Here is a 24,874-nt window from a genome sequence, read left to right on the forward strand (position 1 = left end):
GTTTGGGAGACATGTGACTCGGGGCAGAACCAGGAAGCGGTGTCATCATTTCCAGTGCTCATGATCCAGGCTTCCTGGAGGTCTCAGAATCAGCCCTGCCAAATATCTGTGGTCTGCAGCATGTTAAGTCGTAGAGAAAAAGACAATAACAAAAGTTCTGATTTGAGAGCTTATTAGGTGCCAGGCAAAGCGCCAAATGTTTAATACACATCATCTCATGGAACCCTGACAGCAACCACAGAGGTGCATATTTGCACGATCACCATTTGCTAGACTAAGTACAGAGAGGTTCTCCAGTTTCAGCAAGGCCACACAGCTGGACAGTGGTAGTGGCAGGGCTGGGATATGAACTAACAGCCTCTCCCCTTGACCAGACTTCTTGAGTCTTTCCAGCCCAGTCTTGGCAAAGAATCTGGCTGAGTCTGCTTAGAGAGAACCACTCCCCTCCACCACATTGATAACTGATCACCCTTAATATGTGATCAAGTTCCATGTTCATTAAGTCCTTGATCTGCCTTTAGCAGGAATCCTGTGATGTCTGTTGACGAAGAATCTCCCCAATCCTTAGTGTCTCATCTTAATAATTTTCTACCCACAAACTTACTCACTCTATTCATTGGCTGCAAATCCAAGCTAATGTTAGGTGTATTCCATGTACGCCCAATCTCTCTTCCTGTTGCTATCCCCTTTGCAATCATCTTGAATAAACCCTTCCTTACCAATTTTAACAAGTGTCAGAATAACTTTCTCTTTAGCAGAAAATAGGCAGTTGTCTCCTAGTAGCTGCTTTTTACTTCTCTTCCCTGTCCTACCAGACCAGCGGCATCCACTGTAATGCAAGTCACATAAATCGCTTCAAATTTGCCGATAGCCCCATTAAAAAGGAAAACGAAATGGGTGACATGAATTTTTAAAAATATTTTTCTCACAGAATATATCTGAAATATCATCGCAACAGGTAGCAGACAGTAAAAAAGGATTAGTGGGATGTTTCAGGGTCTCTTTTGTCCACTAGGTCTTTGATACCTAGTGTCGATTTCACATGTCAAGCACATCTCAGTTTGGATGAGCACATTCCAAAGGCTCAGTCACCATTGAGTGGCTATAGTAGAGGGCCAGGCCACTTGAGTTGGAAGATCTCTTTGTGGAAGAGCCTGGGTCAGTGGGAACACTGAGTGGGGAGGAGAGAGGAGAGGAAAAAGGCAGGGCACCTGGCTGAGCAAAAGCACTGAAGACATCTCTGTGGGCAGAATCCACATCCACATGTGGGGACCAAATGTCAGGGATCTGCTGGCCATGGGGGTATGGGGTGTGGGCCTGTGGCTGGGGACTGTGCCTAGAATGGAGGTTGAAAAAAAATGACTTGGATTAAAAGTGAGAACTGGCTCTGAGGCTGGGACAGAGCAGGCTTTGGGTGGATGGGCAGGGCAGACTGGTGATTAATGAGGACTGTGGCTCTTTGGCTATAATTTGCACTGGTAGCAACTGGGATCCTGTTCAAACACAGATACTGACTTGGTGGTTCTGGGATGAGGCCTGAGAGTTGGCATTTCTTTTTTTTTTTCTTATTGAAGTATAGTTGGTTTACAATGTTGTATTAGTTTCAGATGTACAACAAAGTGGTTCAGTTTTTCACATTCTTTTTTCCTTATAGGTTATTACAAAATATTGAGTATATTTCACTACTGTTCTATACAGTAGATCCTTGTTGGTTATCTATTTTATATATAATAGTGTGTATTTTTAATCCCAGACTCCTATTTTATCTCTAATTTTTTAAACTTTGGTAGCCATAAGTTTGTTTTCTGTGCCTGTGAGTCTATTTCTGTTTTGCAAATAATTTCATTTTTTTTCATATTCCACATATAAGCGATATTATATGACACTTGTCTTCCTCTGTCTGGCTTACTTCACCTAGTATGATCACCTAGGAACATCCATCCATGTTCCTGCAAATTACATTGTTCCAGTCTTTTTTATGGCTGAGTAATATTCCTTTGTGTTATGTACCACATCTTCTTTATCCCTTCTTCTGTTGATGGACATTTAGGTTGCTTCCATGCCTGACTATTATAAACAATACCGCTGTGAACATTGAAGTACATGTGTCTTTTCAAATTAGAGCTTTCTTCAGATATATGGCCAGGAGTGAAATTCCTGGATCATATGGTAACTCCACTTTTAGTTTTTTCAGGAACCTCCATACTGTTCTCCATAATTGAGAGTTTGCATTTCTAAAGAATGCCAAAGCATGATGATGTTGCTGGTGTGTGGACAACACTGAGTAGCAAGGATCCATGCTTTGAATGGCTGACAAGCAAAAAGGAAGGGGATGAAGCTGAAGTTTGCCTAAGCCATGGAGAGCTGTTGGCTTCAGTTCCCTGTAAACTGGTAATAATTGCAGCTAACTCCTATTGAGACTTACTACATGCCAGGCATTGAGTTCTGTACTTTTTATCAGGGATTGGCAAACTGTGGCAGCTGGGCCAAATTTGGCTACTTCCTGTTTTGGTAAATAAAGTATTATTGGAATCCAGCCACACCCATTTGTTTACATATTGTCACAGCTACCTTCATGGTGCAATGACAGTTTAATTGTTGCAACAGAGGCCAGAAGGTGTGCAGAGCTTAAAATATTTACCATCTGGCCCTTTATAGAAACATTTTGCCAGTCCGCCGCACATTATCTTATTTAATTCTCATCCAATTGACTCATGAGGTGTGAGTCCTGTTATTGTCCCCTTTTACAGATGAGCAAACAAAGGTTTAGAGGCCACAGCACTTGCTCAAGGCCTCACAGCTTATAAAAGAGGCAGAGCTGGTCCTTATGCTCAGATTGACTGAGGCCAGCGAGACCAGTACCCAGATTCTCTGCGCTATGCTAGTTTCGTGGAAATAGAAAAGGTTCTAGAAAGTTAAAGTGTCTGCATGGGCAGAAGTCAGAGTGGGAACAGACTGTTATTTCATGGGAAGGGTCTGACACATACATTCCTTGAGCACCTACTATGTGCCAGGACAGGCTGGTGGCTTTCTTTGGCAGCTCTTGATTCATTCACAATCCCCTCTTGCCCACCTCTGGATTCACCTGTGCCTCCCACCTGAAACCAACATTTCTGCCTCAGACATCTCCCTATAGTGGGTTGGCAGTTGTTAGGTAAATATTGCAACTTGCCTGTCCTTCCATGGGATGATTCAGAGGAACAGTCTCCACGCTTCTCCCAGGTACCTTGGCAGTTACCTACTTGCTACTGGCTTCCCCATTCTGTGCCCCTGTCACTTTCTCAGTCCCCTACTTGTGCTTCCAGGATCACCTCCTAAATAAACTCCCTGCACCCAGATCCTCTCTCAGACTCTGCTCTCAGGGAAACTAAGCTGAAACACATATTCAGTGGTTCAGATACGCAACAACTATGAAAGCATTGTGGGCTCACATTTCACAGGTGAGAAAACAGTGACCCAGAGAAGATAGTCCAGTGATAGGGGTTCTAACAGATCTGTCTGATACATTCCTTCATGGGTCTCACTGCCCATTCTTCAGTGGATGGCGGTTAGGATGATGCTGGTGATGATGACGACCGAATGCTTGCTGTGAACAGCTGAGGAGTCCGTGGCTTAGGGCAGTTAGTGACTTTTCTGAGTTTTGTCCATGTGAGATTTGATCAAAGGAAGCCTGGAGTAGAGAGGTGGAGACTCACACGTGCAAGACAGGCTTGGACCTGGAATCGTCTCCCTGGGGGGATGCCCTGGTGTGACCTGGCATCTCTCAGCCCTGCCCACTGGGTGGGATAAACATCTTCAGTGACTGATCCCAGCCAGTTGCCATGGTTACCACTGGGTAACCATCTGAATAATGGAAGACTGTGATGGTAACTGCAGCTACTGTCACCCATCTGTTTGACATTTTTCCTACCCCTCAATTCGTCCAGTTTCATTGGAGCTTGGGAGTGGGGCGGAGGGAGGGGGTTGTTCTCATTGCCATGAGAACGAAGGGAAACAGCTCTCATGACCTCATCTTTAGAAATCCAGTGAACTTTGCCCCAGCGCCTGGGAGTTCTTATTGCTCTGCTCTCTTCCCTCCTCCTCAAATTTTTCCCCAACCAGCACGTAAGAACCTGCCTGTCAAGTGTACCTGCCACTGCTCACACACTTGTTGCTCTTTTGTGTGATTTTTCTCCAGCCCCAGCACCTTGCCTACATCTCTGCCTTCCTCTTCCTATTCCTTCCGGTTTCCCAAAAATGCAGTCTTACAAAGGCTGCAAACTCCACACTAGAAAGCCATTAGGGTTGCAGAGAGGCTTAGAGAGTCCTGGCGGCCTCTCGTGAGGCTCTGAGTGGTTAAGTGATGGTACTGTCTCCTCATCTGTAAAATGGGGACAACAGCTCTGGGGAGGATTAAACATCAGGACCATGGCAGAAAAGTGAAGAGCCTGATCCTGAAATCAAACAGATATGCCTTTGCATCCTGGCTCTACCGCTGTGTGTGCTACCAGAGGTCGGTAAATTTTCTGAGCCTCTGGTTCCTCTTCTGGAGGAAGCGGAATGATGAGGGTGACAGCTGCATCCATCTTACCCAGATGTAGCATGCTAATAGTTCTAAAGCATGGAGCATTGTTACTTGTTTGCTTCTCATAGTTCCTGTGCCTCTATGTACCTGTGACGCTCTAAGGCTTCAAGTCTGAGAGAGGTTACTTGATCTCTCTTGTTGCCCATGCAGTGACATGAGGCTGTGCTCTCCGCCCTCAGAGAGAGAACAGCTTGCCTTCCTGCCGGATGCAAGGACTGGAGATAAGACACCTCTGTTTCCTCTCTTGACTTGCTGTGGCTGGCACTGGTGTCCGATAAGATAGTACCAGCTGGGTGGGCCCCAGTAGCTCCAGGGGGAGATTAAGAGCTTGAAGTTGACAGGGACACAGAGCCTCTTGAAGCCTGTGGAGGTGGCTCCCTTTGTCACTTTGAGACACGAGGCAAGAGTGGCCAAAGCTGAACATGGGAATAGGGACAGAGCTGTGAAATTCCTTTTCCCAAACAACGTTGGTCCTACCCTCCCTCCTCCCACCAGCCCTCAAGATGCTCAGAGCACAGGAGGAATCAAGGGTGGGGAACAAGGATCCCTCTAAAATCCATGCTAGGCTTTGGGATGTCTTTAAATTCTGTGGGGTGGAATTTGCAAGTGTACACATTTTGTTAGGGAGAGTGGGACCAGAATGTTTTCCAGGTGAAGTTCTTCAGTTCTTGCAGGTGGGGCTCTTCAACTCTGATCCCTGTATCGCTGTGCTGGGTTGGCTTGTCCCCACTTGCAAGAATCAATTGGTAAATTTTCAGAGACTTTGTGAGCTGGTTGTTAAACACAGGCATTCAATATTAAATGACATAAGTAGTTTATGTCATAAGTTTACTTACGTCATAGGTAAACTTATGAGAAAATGAGTTATGCTAAAAACCAAGGTGATAAATACTCAGTATTCATTGCTTCCTAATTAGTTTACTTCTTGTGGCTCTTCTTGTTCGTGGGGCTGTACCACTCTCGTATCTGCAGTATTATGTAGTGGTGTGTTCCTGAACACCTTTCCTCAGCTCTGTGTTCAGCTGCATCATATAGATGGCTGACCCTGGCCACCGGAGTGTTTGTAGCACACACTACAAACCAGCCTTTCCCCATGCCCCAAGCTCTTATCACACAGTGATCAGCACATGGCAGTCCTGTACCACCCACAACAGAATGATCTGAGGTGGTGGGATGCAAATACAGATCCCAGAGCCCATCTCTAGACCCAGTGAATTTCTAGACTGGGGTCAAGTATCTGTGTTTTCAGAGCACTCCAAAGGATTTATAAACTTACGGTAAACAGGGAAAGATTGGAAGGGAATAAAAGAGTGAAGGAGATGAGGAAGGAAAGCAAACAGGGAAAATAAAGGGTTCCCAGGAGAATTTTTCCCAGCATCCATTGCAGGACAATCATAAAATGGATAAAGGCTGAATTCCAGTATCTGACAACTTTTATTGTTATTACTGTACAGAGGCAGACATCTGTGGAGCACTTACTATGCCTCAGGTACAGAACTACACGCCTTAAGTGAGTTTCATCTATAATTCACCTTGATGAAAAAACTGTTTATTGTACCCATTTTACAGGTAAGTGTCTGAGGCTCAGGCTAAACTGCCTTGCCCCAGGTCCACACCCAGTAAGAGTTAGAGGCAGAAATCAAACGGCAGGAGTGAGCTGGCAACAGAAGTGCTATTCTCACTCCAGCCTTGTAGCCAGCACACAGGAGGGCCTCAGTGAATATAATGGAGGGACTTATCCACAAGTTACTCCCTGCCAAAGGAGCATTTCCTCTGGGTGGGTTTAAGACTCAGGGTTATTTCTTTTCTTTTTTAAGAGAAACTTAACTGTTATTTATTATATTCCATCTCTATAAAAAAGTGTGCATTATTTTTTTCCAAATCCATAGGTGGGTGATAGGCAGTTGAAGACAAGGAAAATATAGATGATAAACCTGTTAAAAGATTGTATATTAGTAAAGTCACTGTTTTAGACTATACATTTATCTCTGAGCCTACTGGCCTCAAAATTTTTAGAGTAAGGAATAAATGAATTTAATACGATACCAATAAAGAAGTCCCAAATTTTAAGTTAACCTAGACCTTCGTTTGGTCTTCTAGTGGTCACATTCGATAAAGGAGAATCTCTGAAGTACCCAGGGAAGTAGATATATAGTTCTGCTTCTGAGACAAATTTCCAGTATTTCATTTCATAGGATCTTGGCAATCTGGCCCTTTGAAGTTATTTCCTTGATAAGAAGACTCAGGGTTATTTCCTGAAAGCCATTTGCCATCTTGCATAAGCAAGGAGGAATACGGCTCATCCCTAGATAAAAATAAGGCAGAGTACCCCCATTCAGGAGCAGGCATGGGAGGATGGCAAGGGTTACGGTTCATAAAGCAAAGGGCTGTTCACATCTGGGTCCTCACTGGTTCCTCTCCCCAGTTGCTTTGCTGGTCTGAATAACTTGTGGATTGGTGAGAATAAAGGTGGCAGTGGCCCTAGAGCTCCCAGCCTGGTCTGGCAGATTCAAATCCAATCACATAAAAAATTAGAAATACTGCAGAATCGAAACAAGAGCACCAGGTTCCTACTTGATGTGACAGATTTAGTTCACAGATGTCATTAATTCAGAAGAGAGAATCTTGTGGGGCCTTTGGAGGCTCAGAATGCAGTAGTGACAGATGAAGGTGGAGAGTTGAGTTGCTGTTCACGTGAAAGGTTGGTCAAGAATGTTGACTCTAGAAGTCAGGGGAGGATGCTGTGGTCTCCAAGAATGGGAAGAAGTTTGAAAGGGCCGTCCTTGGAAGGCCCTCAGGAGGCCCTGGAGGAGCCTGACTCTGTAAGCCTGACACTTCTGTGGACACCTGACACTCAGCATCCAGGGTGGGACTGAGAGGTCGAGGTGGGTGGGGGATGCTCCCTTGGTTTTCTAAAGACTGTAAGACAGTGTTCAGTTGAGGCCAAGAGAAACCCTTTCCTGCCTTCCTTTCTGTACCGTATAAGTCCCGAAGAGTAGTATTTTCCCCAGCTGAGACATATAGGAATTCCAGAAAAAAAAAAGTCTCATAGTCAGATGGGTTCAGGAATTGAATTGTTGTTGTTTAGTTGCTAAGTCAGGTCTGACTCTTTCGTGACCCCGTGGACTGTAGCCCACCAGGCTCCTCTGTTCATGGGATTTCCCAAGCAAGCATACTGGAGTGGGTTGTCATTTCTTTCTCCAGGGGGTCTTACCAACCCAAGAATTGAACCCGTGTCTTCTGCATTGCAGGTGGATTCTTTACCCCTGAGCCACCAGGGAAGCCCATATGTGTGTGTGTGTGTGTGTGTGTGTGTGTGTGTGTGTGTATTCTTTTCCACAGAGATGATAGTGAGCACATTAAGGCATTGAAAAGCTCTACAGACAAGACACATTTTTCACTCTGTAAACCATTTGACATTGCAAGTAGCAGATGATAGCAGGCTAGACCTAGATCCCCTGAGAGCCCTAGTTCCTGTTTCTGACCCAGCCCTGGTTTCTAATGGCACCTGTGGCTCTTCTACAGAGGACTCCTGTCCAGCTACAGGACCAAATGTGTCCACAAACAGAGCAGAAAGGGCCTTGCAATTTATTTTTCCCAGGGCAGCCCTGGACCAGTGATCTGTATGTGGCCCTAGTTAGGAGAGCTCAAGGCTATTTTAGAGCTTAGAACTTCCCTGCAGGACCTGCCCGAAGCTGCCACCAGGAGACTGTGCCCCAACTTGCAGGCTCATGCACTTCCCTGATTCTCCACCTGCCAAGCCCCCTTACACATGGCATCCCGGGAGCAAGCACACCCCTGATCAGTCCCTCTACTCAGGATCCACCTCTGGGAAAATGTACCTAAGACAACTCATTTCTCTAACATTCAGGTTGTTTGTTCCTGAAACACTTATCAGCCTGGTTTAGATCTTGAATTGTCTTTTGGCTCTGACTTTGACAAACTCCTCCCTGGAGAATAGCCTCCAAACATTGCATTGATCTTCTGGAGAGGAAGAGCCCTGATTTGACTGGGGAAAAAAAGCATCCTTTGGAGCCTGTCTCCAACTCAGCACCTCTCTCCAAAGATTTTCCTTGCTGTCAGGTAGGGCTCCTGCCAGGGGTCTGAGAAGTGGTTTGCTCTCTTGGTGTAACCTGGGGCATACAGCAGATTGGGCAATGGTGACTGGATTAATCTCTATCACAGTGCACATTTGTTTTTGAAGACTGGGATCCCCATAAATAACTCCTTTCTTACCATTTTGAATCCACATCTCTTTGTGGCATAAGACTTGCCTGGCTTGGATAACCACAAACTCAAATGTCTGCCTCAGTCGGACAGATAATATAAATGAGTTCATTCTGACCTGATGTGAGGCAATTGGGAGTAATGGCGAGTGGGACAAAATGGGGAGAAAGCGTCCTATCTGAGAGGATAGCTACCAGTGGCTCTAAGCTAGTTACCACTGTGCAGGAGTCAGATCCAGCCAGGATTTTATTTTGAGAAGCCAGAGACTCAGATTTTATTTGAAATCTTTTGATTTTCCAGTCATCAAAATAGTTCCAACATTGGAAAACTGTCATGGAGTAGTACAGATATATAGACTAGTGAGATATACTAGGTTACAATATTGATATTTTTAAAAAATATGTATTTATTTACTTGCCTGTGCCAGGTCTTAGTTGTGGCATTCGGGATCTTTAGTTGTGGCATGTGAACTCTTCGTTGTGGTATGAGGAATCTAGTTCCCCAACCAAGGGGCTCTGCATTGGGAGCACAGAGTCTTAGCCACTGAACCACCAGGGAAGTCCCACGATATTCACCTTGATTGTCTTCAGAAGGTCAAAGACCAGAGAGAAACATCATCATTGTTCAGTTGCTCAGTCATGTCTGATTCTTTGTGACCCCATGGACTGCAGCATGCCAGGCTTACTGGTCCTTCACTTTCTCTTAGAGTTTGTGCAAATTCATGTGCATTGAGTCGGTGATGCCAATCAACCATCTCATCCTCTGTTGTCCCTTTATTCTCCTGCCTTCAATCTTTCCCAGCATCAGGGTCTTTTCCAGTGAGTCAGCTCTTCGAATTAGGTGGCCAAAGTATTGGAACTTCAGCTTCAGCATCAGTTCTTCCAGTGAATATTCAGGGTTGATTTTCTTTAGGATTGACTGGTTTGATCTTCTTGTTGTCCAAGGGACTCTCAAGAGTCTTTTCTAACAGCACAGTTGGAAAGCATCGATTCTTCAATGCTCAACCTTCTTTATGGTTCAACTCTCACATCCATACATGACTACTGGGAAAGCCATAGAGAGAAACATAGCCATGGGTTAAGGGCGCTACCCTCTCACCCTCACTCATGCCATCCACGGCTTGAAGGATGGTCCCTCTGCCTGCAACATTTGTCCCCCAGCTCTGCCTGACTAATTCCTTATCATTTAGACCCCCATTTCCTGCTGATGCATCAGATGGCCTTGCCTCTCCCCTGAGCAAGGTCCCATTGTTCTGAGCTTCCCTGTTTGTCAGACTTGTCCCACTTATAATGACTTGTTCAAAGTCTGTCTTCCCCACAGTTCTGCAAGTTCCTTAAAAACCAGGGCTGTGTTCGCCTGTTTTCTGTTACATTCTCAGCTCTGGGCACAATGCCTGATGCACAGTGGGTGTACAAAAGGCTTCTTTGCAGTGAATTAAAAAGGAAAGTGCCCAAGAAGTTTCCCTAAGGAGAAGGGAAGATTCCAGACTCATCGCAGACAATTCTCCTGCCTCCTTGACTACCACTCTACCAGGATGGTTTTAAGTCCTTGTTGGAATTGTTCCTGTTGTCCTAAAATTGTGACAGAGTGATATCAGTTCATTTCCAAGGCAAACCATTCAACATCACAGTAATACAAGTCTATGCCCCAACCACTGATGCTGAAGAAGCTGGCAGTGACCAAAACCAACCCAAAGAAAAAGAAATGCAAGAAGGCAAAGTGATTGTCTGAGTAGGCTTTACAAATAGCTGGAAAGATGTACCCAACTGAATGCAGAGTTCCAGAGAATAGCAAGGAGAGATAAGAAGGCCTTCTTCAATGAACAATGCAAAGAAGTAGAGGAAAACAATAGAATGGGAGAGACTAGCAATCTCTTCAAGAAAATTGGAGCTATCAAGGGAACATTTCATGCAAAGATGGGCACAATAAAAGACGGAAATGGTAAGGATGTAACATAAGCAGAAGGGTTTAAGAAAAGGTGGCAAGAATATACAGAAGAACTATGCAAAAAAGGTCTTAATGACCCAGATAACTGCAATGACGTGGTCACTTACCTAGAGCCAGACATAATGGAGTGTGAAGTCAAATGGGCCTTAGGAAGCCTTACTATGAACAGAGCTAGTGGAGGTAATGGAATTCCAGCTGAGCTATTTCAAATCCTAAAAGATGATGCTGTTACAGTGCTGCCTTCAATATGCCAGCAAATTTGGAAAACTCAGCAGTGGTTACAGGACTGGAAAAGGTCAGTTTTCATTCCAGTCCCAAAGAAGGACAATGCCAAAGAATGTTCAAACTACTATACAATTGCACTCATTTTATATGCTAGCAAGGTTATGCTCAAAATCATTCAAGCTAGGATTCAGCAGTGTGTGAACTGAGAATTTCCAGATGTATTAATACCAGCTGGGTTTTGAAGAGGCAGAACTAGACATCAAATTGTCAGCATTCATTAGATCATGGAGAAAGCAAAGGAGTTCCAGAGAAACACCTGCTTCATTGACTATGCTAAAGTCTTTGACTGTGTGGATCACAATAAACTGTGGAAAATTCTTAAAGAAATGGGAGCACCAGACCACCTCACCTGCCTCCTGAAAAACCTGTACACAGGCCAAGAAGCAACAGTTAGAACTGGATATGGAGCAACAGACTGGTTCCAAATTGGGAAAGGAGTACCTCAAGGTTTTGCATTGTCACCTTGCTTATTAACCTATACGCACAGTACATCATGTGAAATGCCAGGCTGGATGATGCATAAGCTGGAATCAAAATTGCTGGAAGAAATATCAACAACCTTAGATATTCAGATGATACCACTCTAATGGCAGCAAGTGAAGAGAAAGTAGAGAGCCTACTGAAGAGGGTGAAAGAGAAGAGTGGAAAAGCTGGCTTGGTTAGGACAATGTATGTTAAATTTTATGAACTGAATCTTCTAGAGGGAAGGAGGCAAACTGTGGCCTTGGGCCACATCTGCTCATTATCTCTTTTAATAAATAGAATTTTATTGAAACATAGCTATACCCATTCATTTATGTATTGTTTGTAGCTACTTTTGTACTACAACAGCAGTCTTGTGTATCTGAGACTGTCTATGTGGTTTGCACAACCTAAAATATTTATTATTTAGTTCAAGTCAGTAAAATTTTATAGACTATGCTCTAGAGTTGTGCTCAACCTGCATAGTCGTACATGACAGCCATGGTGTTAAGTGTACCTCTGTCCACATTCTAAAAACGTCAGCTTCTGGGCCCAGCCACTTCCCTGCAGAGCTTTTAGATAGTGACATTTTGGCAGAATCCCCGTTATCATCTGTACTCTCTCTCCATTCCTACCACGGATAGAAAAGAAGAGAGAAGGAGATAGAAAGCTGGGGGAACCAAAGCAGAGTGGGCGACAGCAACCACGTTCCGTTTGCTCACTCCACCTCTTACAAGATTAACAGGATGGAAATGCTGGGGACTGCTGATGGTCTCTTTGGCCAGAAATTGTCACTTTCCAGCCCAGGAGCTTCTGGACACGATGAAAGAGGCAGGAAGAAGATGGAAGAGGAGAGACAGTGACTGTTAGCAGAATGATGGAGTACCCTGCTGGCTCCACGTTGGGGCTTTAGCAAGGAAATGTCAGTCTCTGGTGGTGCTATGGCCAGAATGTTTGTATCTCTCCCAAATTTACAGATTGAAATTCTATCCCTCAAGATGATAATGGTATTAGGAGGTGGTGGCCTCTGAAGTGATTAGGTCATGAGGGTGAAGCCTTCTTGAATGAGATTAATGTCCTTGTAGAAGAGACTCCAAGATCTTCCTCGTCCCTTCCGCTATGTGAGGGTACCATAAGATGTCTGTGACCTGGAGAACTGGACCATGCTGACACTCTGATCTTGGGACTTCCAGCCCCCAGAACTGTGAGAAATAAATTTCTGTTGTTTTTAAGTCATCAAGTCTATAGGACTTTGTTAAAGCAGCCCATACCTTCTAAGACCCATGGACCAGTGATATCAGTGACAGTAGCTGGCCTGGTCTCACCAGGAGGGTCACCCTCTGGGCATAGGGATCTCTCAGCGAGAAGCTATGAAGCAAATACGCTAAAGGAGGAAATTGAGCCCAAACCAGATTGCCTGTGCCGGACGTCTGCAGAACAGAGAGATCTCCACTGGGCATTCCAAAGATTATTGCTGTGGTTTTCTAGTGTTGTATAAACAGCACTGGGGACCTTAACAAAACAACAGAATTTATTTTGCTCACGAATCTATGAGTTTTGCAGTTCTCAGCAAGGATAGCTCATCTCTGATCCACTCATTCTCAACAAAGAGGGCTCCAAGGCTAGGGCAGGCATCCCTGGGGAGGTCCCTGGCTGACTTGTCTGACTGTGGGCACTGGCTGCTGGCGGGGGCCTTCACAGGCTGTCATCTGGTCCACCTGCACGTGGCTTTTCCATCAGCTACAGGGCTTCCTCTAGCATAGTGATGAGTTCCTGGGCCAGTGCCCCCGAGACAGAGCCAGAGGGAATTTAGATCCCTTTTCTACCCTAGCCCAGAAGTTACTTGGCACTATTTCTGCAGCATTCTGTTCATGAGAAGTCACTCACTCTGGCCCATGTTTAAAAATATAGACTAAAGAATAAGCTAACAAGGGCTTCCCCGGTGGCTCAGATGGTAAAGGATTTGCCTGCAATGCGGGAACTCATGTTTCATCCCTAGGTCAGGAAGAGTCCCCTGGAAAAGGGAATGGCTACTCACTCCAGTATTCTTGCCTGGAGAATTCCATGGACAGAGGAGCCTGGCAGGCTACAGTTCATAGGGTGGCACACAAACAGTCAGATATGACTGAATGACTAACACACACACATAAGCTAACAAAAGTATAATGAAAGTATAAGCTATCAAACCTGTGGGCATGTTTTATTTATTTTTATTTCTATTTTTTTTACACCACCTGCCTAGGGTTTTTTGTGGGTTTTTTTTGGGGGGGGCATGTTTTAAAACCGCCACCAAGACACTTCCCCAAGGATGAGCTTTCAGAATTGCCCTTCAGAAAACCCAGAAACAGCAGTGAAGTAAAGGACCACAACCTCTGCCAGGCTGGGAAGGCAAAGGAAATCTGTTTCCTCCTCCCTCCCCATCACCCATGGGCTGTGTGAAAGGGGAGAACAACCTCCCTAGCCATACACAAAGACTCCCTCCTCCTGCCAGACCACTCTTTGTGCCCTCTGGGAAAGAGCAGGCAAATCTCTAAGTCTAATGCCAGATCAAGCTTTACAGTGAGTAGGAAAAACCTTAAGATGCAAAGTGAGACTAATGTAATGATCAGAAGTGATAGCAAAGTTACAGAATGAGATTAAAAGTTATTTAAGGAATCTTTAACCACTTGGGGCAGTAGGGTCAGCTGGGGTCAGGGAGTGTTCATGGAGCACTGGCGGGAGCAGCAATTGCAAAAGTAAAAATAGTCTGTATTTATTCTCCAAGATATGTAGGCTGAGATTCCTCTCGTAATGAATGATTTCCTTTGAAAGGCTTTCCTCAGTCGCCTGATTGTCCTGAAGTTTGCTTTTTAGGCCCTATATTTGGGAGAAGTTGGGGGAATTGAAGAAATTAATCTCTAAGGGTCCTTCCAGAACCAACACTCCCTGCTTCTCTTGCTAACAGGGGCTGGGTGCTGACAGTTTACTTAGGAAATGGTCACTAAGAATGTGTTTATCTTATGAAAGCACCTCTCAGTAGAGAAACCATAATAGTAGCAGGAGAAATTAGCTCTGTTCTCTGATTTTGCTAGAGGAAAATAGTTACATACAGTCTCTCTCCCTCTCTCTTTCTCTCTCTCCAACCCCTCCCTAAGTGCTCTCTTACACACCTTAAGTGGTGATTTGACAACTTTAACAAGCTTCCAGCAGGGGAACCAAACTTCCTCTGGCCTCAACATCTTGACTACAGGAAGTCAGTTTTACAGTCCCTTGTCTTGAAAGTGTTACTACTCAAAGTGCAGTCAGCAGCCATCTGTGTCACCTCGGGAGCTGTTTAGGAATGCAGCCTCCCAGGCCCTGTCCCAGCCCCCTTGGATCAGAACCTGCATTCTTAAAAAGATTCCCCAAGGTATTCAAATCTACACAAAAGTTTGAGAAGTACTGTTGTAAGGGTCCTAGGCCCTTGGCTTTCTACAGATTTTCCCGCCATCTGTTTCATGACATCTGGAAGTAGGAGGTTCTCAGAGGTGAAGCCCCTTGGTTTCTGACCCCTTGAGTCCCTGGCAGCCCCCTTTCAAGCTGGCTCTTCACTGATGGCTGGAGAGCCTAGGCAGACGTCATCATTCAATAGCTAAGAGAAATCAAGCCTCGGTTCAAGTGCTTGAACTTAAAACACTCTTGACTCTGCATCTGGAGACACATTGGATGGAAGTACTTATGGTAACTGGTCGATATTCAAATTGCTTTTTGTGGAAAACCATCCTTTGAATTCTGTCTGATTTCAGAGCTACAGTAGCAAGATTTCCAAACACCCTGGAGTCATTTCCAACTTGCGTGTTTCAGTCTTTAGTTAACATCAAAAAGGCTTGTCTCATTGCAAATTTCAAGAACATTTTCTGTTTTAAGGTTACTTGCCTATAACTATTTGTATAAAAATCTAAACAAGCATTGGAAAGGTATAGTAAAAATCCTCTGTCCACTGGAATTAGCACACTCTTGTGTCCAGCTATTATATAGACTTTATTTTTTTCCTTCCCTCAGCCTCACACCGAGGATGTAAAAACCAATGGGGCAAGTTTGTAATTTTACACGCTTACAACTCTGTACGGTTGGAAGGGAAGACGTTTCTCATCTGACCTGGTAAGATACCTCAAGCTCTACCAGGCATTTCCATTTTGAACACATTTTGTCTTACTGGAGTGACAACAGTCTACGGGAGCACTCAGTCTGTATTTAAGCCTGTCACTGGAAGAATACCTAACCCTGTGGAAAACAGCTAGGCCCCTGAGAGAACCCACCTTCAAAGCAAGATTTCCCAGCACTCATCAACTCTAGACCTCAGACGAATAATACTATCCATGAGTGTTTTAAAAGGCCTACTTGCATTTGCTCAGCCTTCTCGTGATTTTTCATCATTCTAAGTTTGGGGTCTCTTGAAAGCAGAACCTAAGGCAAGGGTTTGGGTGCAGGGGATTATTTTTTTGTTTTTAAGAGGTGATCTCCAACAGCGTGAGTGAGGGTAGGGTGTGCGGAGAGTAACCTGGAGGAGACCAGGCCAGGACAAAGGGGTTTCTCAAGTGTGTTGCTCTAAGCTCCAGGGCCAAATTACAGTGGGGCCTCTGAGAAGCACAGAAATATTTCCAGAACATAGCCCCTGAGAGGCAGGGGGCCTGGAGCACTCATTCACTGCTTTTGAACCTGGTTGGTGGAAGGTTGCCCCCAGGGGCTTTGAGCCCTCTGCCGTTCTGGCCTGTGCTTCAGTCCTGGCTAAGCAGGTTACTGTAGCATGCAAAGCCTGGGGTCTAAAGCAGAAGGATGCTTTGCTTTGGATGAAAGGAGTGCAGGCCCTGAAGGTGGGCACAAGCTCAGACAGACCTGCTCACCATGGGCACAGCCAGAGGCTACTGCCTTGTCTCTGACTACCTCTCTTAGGCCACTGTTACTGTCTCCACCTTACAGCTAAGGAAAACGGAGGCTCAGACATGTTGGAGAGTTTGCCCTGCTGTGAAACAAGGCCTTGGGGTCCCAGCACAGGCCAGCTGACTCCAGAGCCTCTTCCCAGAGCTGCCACACTGTCCTGCAAAGAACTGGGAGGCGACTAACCCTCCCCTTTGCCCGAGACAGGTCGGGTTTTAGCACCAAAAGTGCCACTTCTGGGAAAACCTTTATCCTGAGCAAACTGGAGTGGTTGGTGGCCTTTGTGGGCTTTCTCTGCCTCTGCAAATCCTGGCCTCCTGCCTGGGCTCCCTCCTGGGCAGCTGCACGCAAATGGGTTCCAGACGATCTTTCCTTCTTTCGTGCTCTACTGCCTGTTTCCAAGTAAAACCCAGATAAAATTGGATTTCATATGGTGGTTTCCCCCGAGTGAACCTTTTATGTAGAAGCTGGGAGACTAGAAAGTTTTTGTTTTATTTTTTACTTCCTTTAAATGGGGCCCATTTATTCTAATGATGCTGGGGGAGAGTGTGATGACGATAAATGAAATTTGATTTGTTTGTTAAGTGTCCATTATTGTTTCATTGTTTCACTAGGGGCTTTTTCTTTTAAATGAAAAGTGTGTGTGTGTGTGTGTGTGTGTGTGTGTGTTTAGGCACACATGTCATCAGTCTATGTATATAGTTTCCTAGGTCACTTTGCCATAACAAAGTACCACAGATTGGGTGCCTTAAATGATAGAAATTAATTGCCTGGAGGCTGGAAGTTCAAGATCAAGGTATCTACAGGGTTGGCTTTGAGGGATAATCTGCCCCAGGCCTCTCCTTGACTTACAGATGGCCATCTTCTCCCTATGTCTCTTTCTTTCTTTCCGCCACACCCATGGCATGTAGGATCTTAGTTCCTGACCAGAGATCCAATCCGCGCCTCTTGCATTGAAAAGTGGAATCTTAACCAGTGGACCATCAGGGAAGTCCCTCCCTATGCCACTTTACATCTTCTTCCCTCCACATTTTCACTTTCTATAAGAACACCGGTCACATGGATTAGTCCCACCCACATGACCTCAGTTTAACTGGACTGTCTCTGCAAATATGGCCACATTCTGAGGTACCTGGGGCTAGGATTTCAACCTACGAATAAGGGGAGTCTGCCTCAATCCTTGCCATTATGTTCCTCCAAATAAGTGAGATAGTCTCAGCGAAATCGAGACATAGCCTTTACATCCTCTTCTTTCCTCATCGCTTCTCACTCTGTAAGTTAGTCTTGGGGGCCGGGGGTTTCACCAAGTTACCTCCAACTCTTTTCTGAACATCTCAGGAGAGAAGCATCATGTCTCCCCGAGGAGTGACAGCCCTTTATTTTCTAACATTTACTGCACCCTGCTGGGTGCCTGGCTATGGGCTCAATGCTGAAGGGGGTACAAAGGCGACTAGGACTCAGTCAACCCCTGCCCTCACCACGCTTATCCGGGGGAGCAGGGAGACTCGAGTCTTTATTGTCAAATAGTCTTTGGTTCAACTTCTACCTTTAATTTACCCCAGCCTTGTGTCACATGGTGTCTCTGAGTCTCACTTCCTCTGGCTGTGGAGCTGGGGTGATAAGAGCTCTCAGCCTGCAGGGCAGTTGTGAGGAAAGGAGTCTGATAACATGCCCAGCACAGCATTGGGCACACGGTAGGCATTTGGTCAATATCTGTTCAGTGAGAGAAAGGTATGTGCTCAAGTAATAGAATCAAAGAGGTAATTAGTAATAGATGATGGTATCAACAGATAAAGGAAAAACAGCAAGAGGGAGCTCCACCCCAGGCTGCGGAGGGCTGTGGCAAGTGTCAGGTTGGGCTGTTGAGCTTGGTTCTTTGGGGATCTCCTCCCCCACGCTGTGGGTCCTCCTGAAGCTGACCTGAAGTGCTCTGCCTCCTCAATGCTGGGTCAGGTCCCTGACCCAGAGTGGCTGATGGGGGACAGAGAACTTTATCTTCCCCAGTAATGGGCAGGGAAGCAGTAGGGACAGTGATGCCTTCCTGGGAGTGACGTTTGTGTGTGGAGAGACAAGGTCCTATTTCCCACTGGGATTATGTGTAGATAGCAGTCATTGTCCAAGGTACATGGAAGAGGCAGTACAGAAAATGAGAGGACTAAGACATGGGGAGATGTAGAAAGAAGGATGGAGGAAACTAAAGAAGCTGACAGTGTTAGTCTAAAGCCCTGGATCCAGCCATGCTTGAAGCTCATCCCCCTCCTAAATGTCAGATACATGAGTCAGTAAGTTCCCCAAATCTCCCTAAATTAAGCTGAGCTTAGACATTTGCAGCTGAAGGATCCGTGCCTATAAAAGGTTATAAACACACTTTTAGGGAACCCAGAGGACAGTCCCATTAATCCTGATGAGAAGAATCAATTTAGGTTTCCTGAAGGATGTGATACATGGGCTACCTTCAAAGATAAGTCAGTTCTCATCCAGCCAAGAAGCCTGGGGGCATTTAAGGGATGGATATGTGTGCAATGGCAGTGAGGTGTGAAAGGACAGGGCCTGTGAGGAGCTGGCAGGATCATTTTATTAGGGATGAAGGAGGTGGTGGTTAAAAAATCAGAGTCATACCACAAAGGGCCTTGGATGCCATGACAAAATCAGGCTCCTCTGCTTTCTTCCTCCCCTTGCCCTCCTCAGGAAGAAGGAATGGAATAAGGGAGTTGTTTAAATATGAGACCAATCCAGTCTCCAGATTGTACATGAAGAGGGGGTGCCCATTCTCCCACATTTCTCCTGTGTTTCAGTGCCCACTCAGAGGAAAGGAAATGAATGGGAGGGACCAGTTCGTGGAGAGGCAGAGGACCCCATTTTGCTCAGGCACCAGGTTTCCTATGTCTAAATAATAACAGATCCAAGTAAGTAAAGGCCCAGAGAGGGAACCTGCCACTAGGCGAAGATTTCAAAATGCTTCATCACAATTTCCTCTAAAAATGGCAAGATGCGACCATAAAAGTGGGATTGATGGTGGGATTGACAGAATAAGGACCTCCAAACATGTCCATGTTGATCTCTGGAACCCATAGATGTGTTACCCTACATGATGACTGCAGTAGTCAAGAACCCACCTGCCAATGCAAGAGATGCAGGGGACGCAGGGGACCCAGGTTCAATCCCGGGGTTCAGAAGATCTCCTGGAAATTGCAACCCGCCCCAGTATTCTTGTCTGGGAAATCCCATCGGCAGAGGAGCCTGGTGCGCTACAGTCCAAGCGGTCACAAAGAGTCAGACATGACTGAGCAACTGAGCACACACAGATGATGAAGGGATTTTGCAGGTGTGATTGAGCTAAGGATCTTGAGATGGATTGGGAAGATTCCCTGGAGAAGGAAATGGCAACCCACTCCAGTATTCTTGTCTGGAAAATCCCATGGACGGAGGAGCCTGGTCAGCTACAGTCCGTGGGGTTGCAAAGAGTCAGACACAACTGAGCGACTTCTCTTCTTTTTCTTCTTGAGATGGAGAGGTAATTCTGGATTATCCCAGTGGGCACAATGTAATCATAAGCATCACTGTTAGAGTGAGGCAGGAGTGTCAGAGTCATGGAAAGAGATGTGATGATGGAAGCAGAGGCCAGAGTGATTTAATGACTGGACGGGACCATGAGCCAAGGAATGTGGGCAGATTGTAGAAGCAGAAAAAGGCAGGGGATGGATTCTCTCCTACAGCCTCCAGAAAGAACGCAGCCCTGCTGACACTTTAATTTTAGCTGATAGGACCCATTTTTTTGACCTCTGACCTATAAAGTGAAAGTCACTCAGTTGAGTCCGACTCTTTGTGACCCCATGAACTATACAGTCCTTGGAATTCTCCAGGCCAGAATACTGGAGTGGGTACCATTTCCCTTCTCCAGGGGATCTTCCCAACCCAGGGATCAAACCCAGGTCTCCTATATTGCAGGCGGATTCTTTACCATCTGAGCCACAAGGGAAGCCCTCTGACCTATAAAACTATAAGAAAATAAATTAGTGTTAAGTCTCTAAGTTTGTGGTGATTTGTTACAGCAGCGATAGGAAACCAGCACAGTGTTGAAGCAACAATTATGAAATAGTAGAATGAAAGGTTAAGTCTGTGGGCTTCAGAGCCAACTTAATCCAGGTTTACAAACCAGCTCTACCGCTGTCTAACTCGACAAATTACCCAAGCTCTCTGGGCCTCAGTTTCTCCCACTGTGACATGCATTCACTAAAGCCCACCTTGTATGAGAATTGGAAAAATTGAATGAGATGATATGCAATAGTCATCACAGTGCCTTATATGTGATAAATGCTCAAGAAATGTTAGCCATTTTCCTTTTTATTTTTTTTTCATCATGATATGCAGAAAAATAATTTTTTAATGTCATGGCTTGCATTCAATGTAAAAAAAAGTACACTTCTCTTCTTTAAGATGTTTATCTTCCAAATTCTTTTCTCTGTAGTGTGTAGGGATGTCATTTGTTACATAAAGGGAGAAGTATGAAGGAAGTTTTATGAACACTTTTAATAACAGTTTTTACATTTATATTATGTTTCATGGGCTATGCCTAAACGTGCTATAGAAAACAAAGCAAGGACTAAACAGAGTTACGTTAAACACAACTGAACCAAAACTTAATTTTATAACTTAATTTTATGACTGGATAGATGTAATTGGTTGTTTCAAATTCACCTTTTGATGCAGAAGTAAGGACTGTCTTTTTCCATTTATTAAGCACTGCGTGGTGGCCCATGCACTTTTCCAGATATGTTCCCATTTTGCAGATGAGGGCACTGAGTTTTCCAAGGAGCCATGTCCTTGCTTTTATGTCAGCAAATGTTGGAGCACTTGAAAGCTTTGTCTGCAGCACACCCCCACCTCACCTCACCTTTCTTTCCTCTTTCTTCTTCTTTGATTTGTACCTTCCATGGGTGATCTCATCCAGTTCCATGGTTTTGAATGCTGTCATGTACTCAGGAATCCTAAGAATATATTTCTAGCCACGCCCCCTCTCTCCCCCGCAATGACTCCAGACTCATGTATCAGCTGCCTACTCGCTGGGCACTGCTGGGGGCCTGCTTTACTGCTGGCTCATCCAGAAAAGGCCTTTGGATTTTCCTCTCCCCTGGTTTGCTCCTCCCCCATCCAGTCCCTCTCAGTGGCATCTGCATTCTCAATCCTGGGCCCTTGAGCACTCCTCATTTTATCACACCCACATTAGGTAGTACTGTTTGCTCTAGCCCCACATCGTGACTTGAGTTCAATCACATCTCAGCATCTTTGTTACCACCTTTGTCTAGATGCCACTAGGATCCCTTCATGTATTGCAGTTTCCTCCCATATGGGCTCCCTGCTTTGTGCTTGCCTTACTGTGTGCTATTCTACAGAGTGTCCAAGGTGACCTGAGGAAATCACATATTTTATTATACTATTCTCATGCTTAAAATTCTGTGGTGACTTGCTGTTGTATAATCAAACTTAACTCCTTATTGTGGCCAGCTGACCTTCATGAGCATGTCTTCACAGGGCAGGCATATAAAAATCATGTGTTAGCTGAGGTGACATGAATGGGGAAGAACAGAGACTGTCTCAAAGTCTACTTTAGGGGAACATGAACTAAGACATCTTAACCAGGCTCTCTGTATAAAGGGAAGATCAAGTCCCTGATCAGAAATTGCCAACATGCTCTATGCTCTTCTTAATTTCAACTCTATTATTCTTCCTTAATAATAACAGCTCTTATTTGTATTGGGCACATGACTGGAATAAAGACTAAGTTTCCCAGTCTCTCTTGACACCAGGTATGGTTTACGTGACAAAGTTATGGGTAATGCAACATCAAGGTTTATATGTACAGTTCTGGGAAGGATCCTTTAATGAAGTATCCATAATGAACATTTCTGTGAAAGAGCTTTGTTGTGCTGTTCTTGGCTGGCATTCTGTTGTTTGAAGCAATGTAGTTGTGTCACAGATTTGCAGTGAAATGACCCACTATTTCAATCAATGCATACTATATCGCTACTGTATGAATTTATGTTTTTCCATATATCTCTGTAATTTCCATTTCTCATGAAGAGAAATGCTCTGGGTAGAATCTATTTTTAGGGGCTAATTCTCAGGTAACGATGTTATTCTTCCTTTGAGCTCTGGGTCGTTATCTCTATGACAGCTCTCCCCAACCTTTTTCGCACCAGGGACTGCTTTTGTGGAACACAAATTTTCCTTGGACTGGGGTGCGGGGGGATGGTTCAGGCAGTAATGCGAGTGACGGGGAGCAATGGGAGAGACAGAAGAAGCTTCACTCACTCACTGCCTACCTCTTGCTGTGGGGCCTGGTTCCTAACAGAGTGCAAACTGGTACCGGTTCCTGGCCTGGGGGTTGGAGACCCTTGTTCTATGACACACGTACACTTTGAACCCTAGGCTCTAGGTGAACAAGAGGTTCATAGTTAAGATAGTCTCCCAGGCCCTTATCCACAGACCTTACTTACACAGGATTTATGATTTGGTGAAGGGAGGGGTAGTTCTGAAACGTGCTTGGCGCTTTAACTCATTTGGCCTTTCCTCTTATTTGGGTTGGCAGAGTCACTCATCTTCTTTATAAAAGCTTGGCACATGGAGGATGGTATTTTATATTTTTCATGTTAAGCTGGAATTTCCGGATTGGGTTCTGCAGCATATGGCTCTGTTTTTACTAGATTCTGGTGGGCTTACAAAGGAATTTTTTTTCTCTTTTGTTTACTTCATGCTGGAGTTTAGGATCTGATCCTCATGGAGGAGGAGGGGAAGAATTGGCAGGGGAAAGATCATCTATCCAAACATAAGTCTATCCAGTACAAGTCCTGTTTTGGTTCCAACCCTGGAGATCTGGTTATCCTCAGACTCCAGGCCAGAATCATAATCACAAGGGAAATGAGCTGTACTGAGGTCCTTATTTTCACAAAGCAATTTGGCTTCACAGTAAACTGTTGCCTTCAGGCATCCAGTTGTGGACCAACTGGGTATGGGATGGGAATCCCAGATTCTGCTCCTCTGTAGAATTGTTTATCCATCTGGCAGTTTCAAAAAAACTTTGAAAATCATTGCTTTAGAAGAAAATGGTCCTGTGTAACCAGCCTCGAAAGTGACCCCCAGTCTTTTCCACCTCCTAATATTCACATCTTTATATAGACCTGTTCTACTTTCATAGAGCTGATTGTATAACCAGTGGGATTCTACAGATGTGAGTAACGTACCTTCTGAACCTGGATCATAAAAGACATTGCAGATTCCACTTTGATCATTCATTTGGGACATGCAGCTATAGGAGCACTCAAGCAATCCTCTGGGGAAGTCCATGGGGTGAGGAACTGAAGCCTCCTGCCAACAGACGTGTGAGTGAGTCATCCTGGAACCCCCAGTCAAGCCTTCAAATAGGCTTGAACTCAACTAAGCTGCTGACTCTCCAAAACCATGAGATAGTAAATGCTTATTGTTTGAAGCCACTAAGGTTTGGGTAATATTTTACACAGCAGTTGGCAACTATTACAGATATACTTCTAAAAGACACGATGATACAACTTGAAAATCTTACTCAACACATCACTGCCGAAATAAAGCAGCAAAATAAAATCCTCTAACAGGGAATCTCGTCTGTAATTTTCCCCTTTTTAATTCTAATAACCTTAAAAACATTGTTTTGGCTATCATTGTTAATGGTCGTGGTGAATTTGTCATTTATGGCTGCCCATCATCAATTTCTTTTACCTCACTGCTATTCAACTTTCTATTAGGGATTTGTTTCTCCTCTTATGTAGAAACTCTGGTTAAAATCTCTTAGTTTGGGTTCCCTTAAAGCTGAACTTGAGTGCACCTGGTTTAATTGGGAGAATGTTTCAGGATGCACTGAGAAAATTCGAACATGAGGCATGGAAAAGAGACAGCCATCCTTCATGGCATTAAAACTGAGCTTATCACTGTGGGTACCTGGACTCAGTCACATTGACCTTCTGAGAAATAATACACTTCAAAATTTCTTTCTGATGGGTCAGGAAGCTGTGTTCTTGATATCCTGTCCTGCCTTGGCTGATGGTGGTCCAGTAGCCAGGGAGAGAAGTAGTTCTGTATATAGGTGAACCTACAGGTAACTTCTCCATTAGGCCAAAAGGGTAGAGGTGGGCATTCGTAGCAGCTTCTGTAGAGGGCAGTTCCCAGTGAACATTTTCCACTGAGAGTCAGATTCTCCTTCACTCTACTCTAGCTGGTGGAAAGGGATAGGGAGAGGGGGGAGAAAGAGGATAAAGCTCAGCTGACTTTCCCAGGTACTTTCTCTGTACACTCCGAATCTCAAGCAGTGTCACAGCTTAGAAATCTCTCCTGGACTCAGAGGCTTTGGGGCCAGACTATTCCAAGATCCAGAGTGTAGCTCTCCCCACTGTTTCCTTGGCATTGTGAATCTCCCTTGGTTCCTGTTCATCTCAAACCTAGTCCCTATACATTATACAAGTC

General features: G+C 44.8%; 1 long non-coding RNA gene across 3 annotated transcripts in view; it reads left to right on the plus strand.

The window, feature by feature from the left end:
* Window positions 1–24,874, plus strand: part of LOC145520889 (uncharacterized) — a 508,290-nt gene that overhangs the window by 178,770 nt on the left and 304,646 nt on the right. For 2 of the 3 annotated variants that reach the window (XR_014064866.1, XR_014064872.1), the window contains one exon: window positions 15,506–15,604. The exons of the other annotated variant lie outside the window; for it this stretch is intronic. This is a non-coding gene — a long non-coding RNA (uncharacterized LOC145520889). Of the gene's footprint in view, window positions 1–15,505; window positions 15,605–24,874 lie in introns of those variants that run through there. 3 annotated transcript variants of the gene reach the window in all.

This window comes from Giraffa tippelskirchi, chromosome 9 (genome assembly GCF_054371585.1).
Source record: "Giraffa tippelskirchi isolate mGirTip1 chromosome 9, T2T-mGirTip1v1.2.pri, whole genome shotgun sequence".
Taxonomy (NCBI): Eukaryota; Metazoa; Chordata; class Mammalia; order Artiodactyla; family Giraffidae; genus Giraffa; species Giraffa tippelskirchi.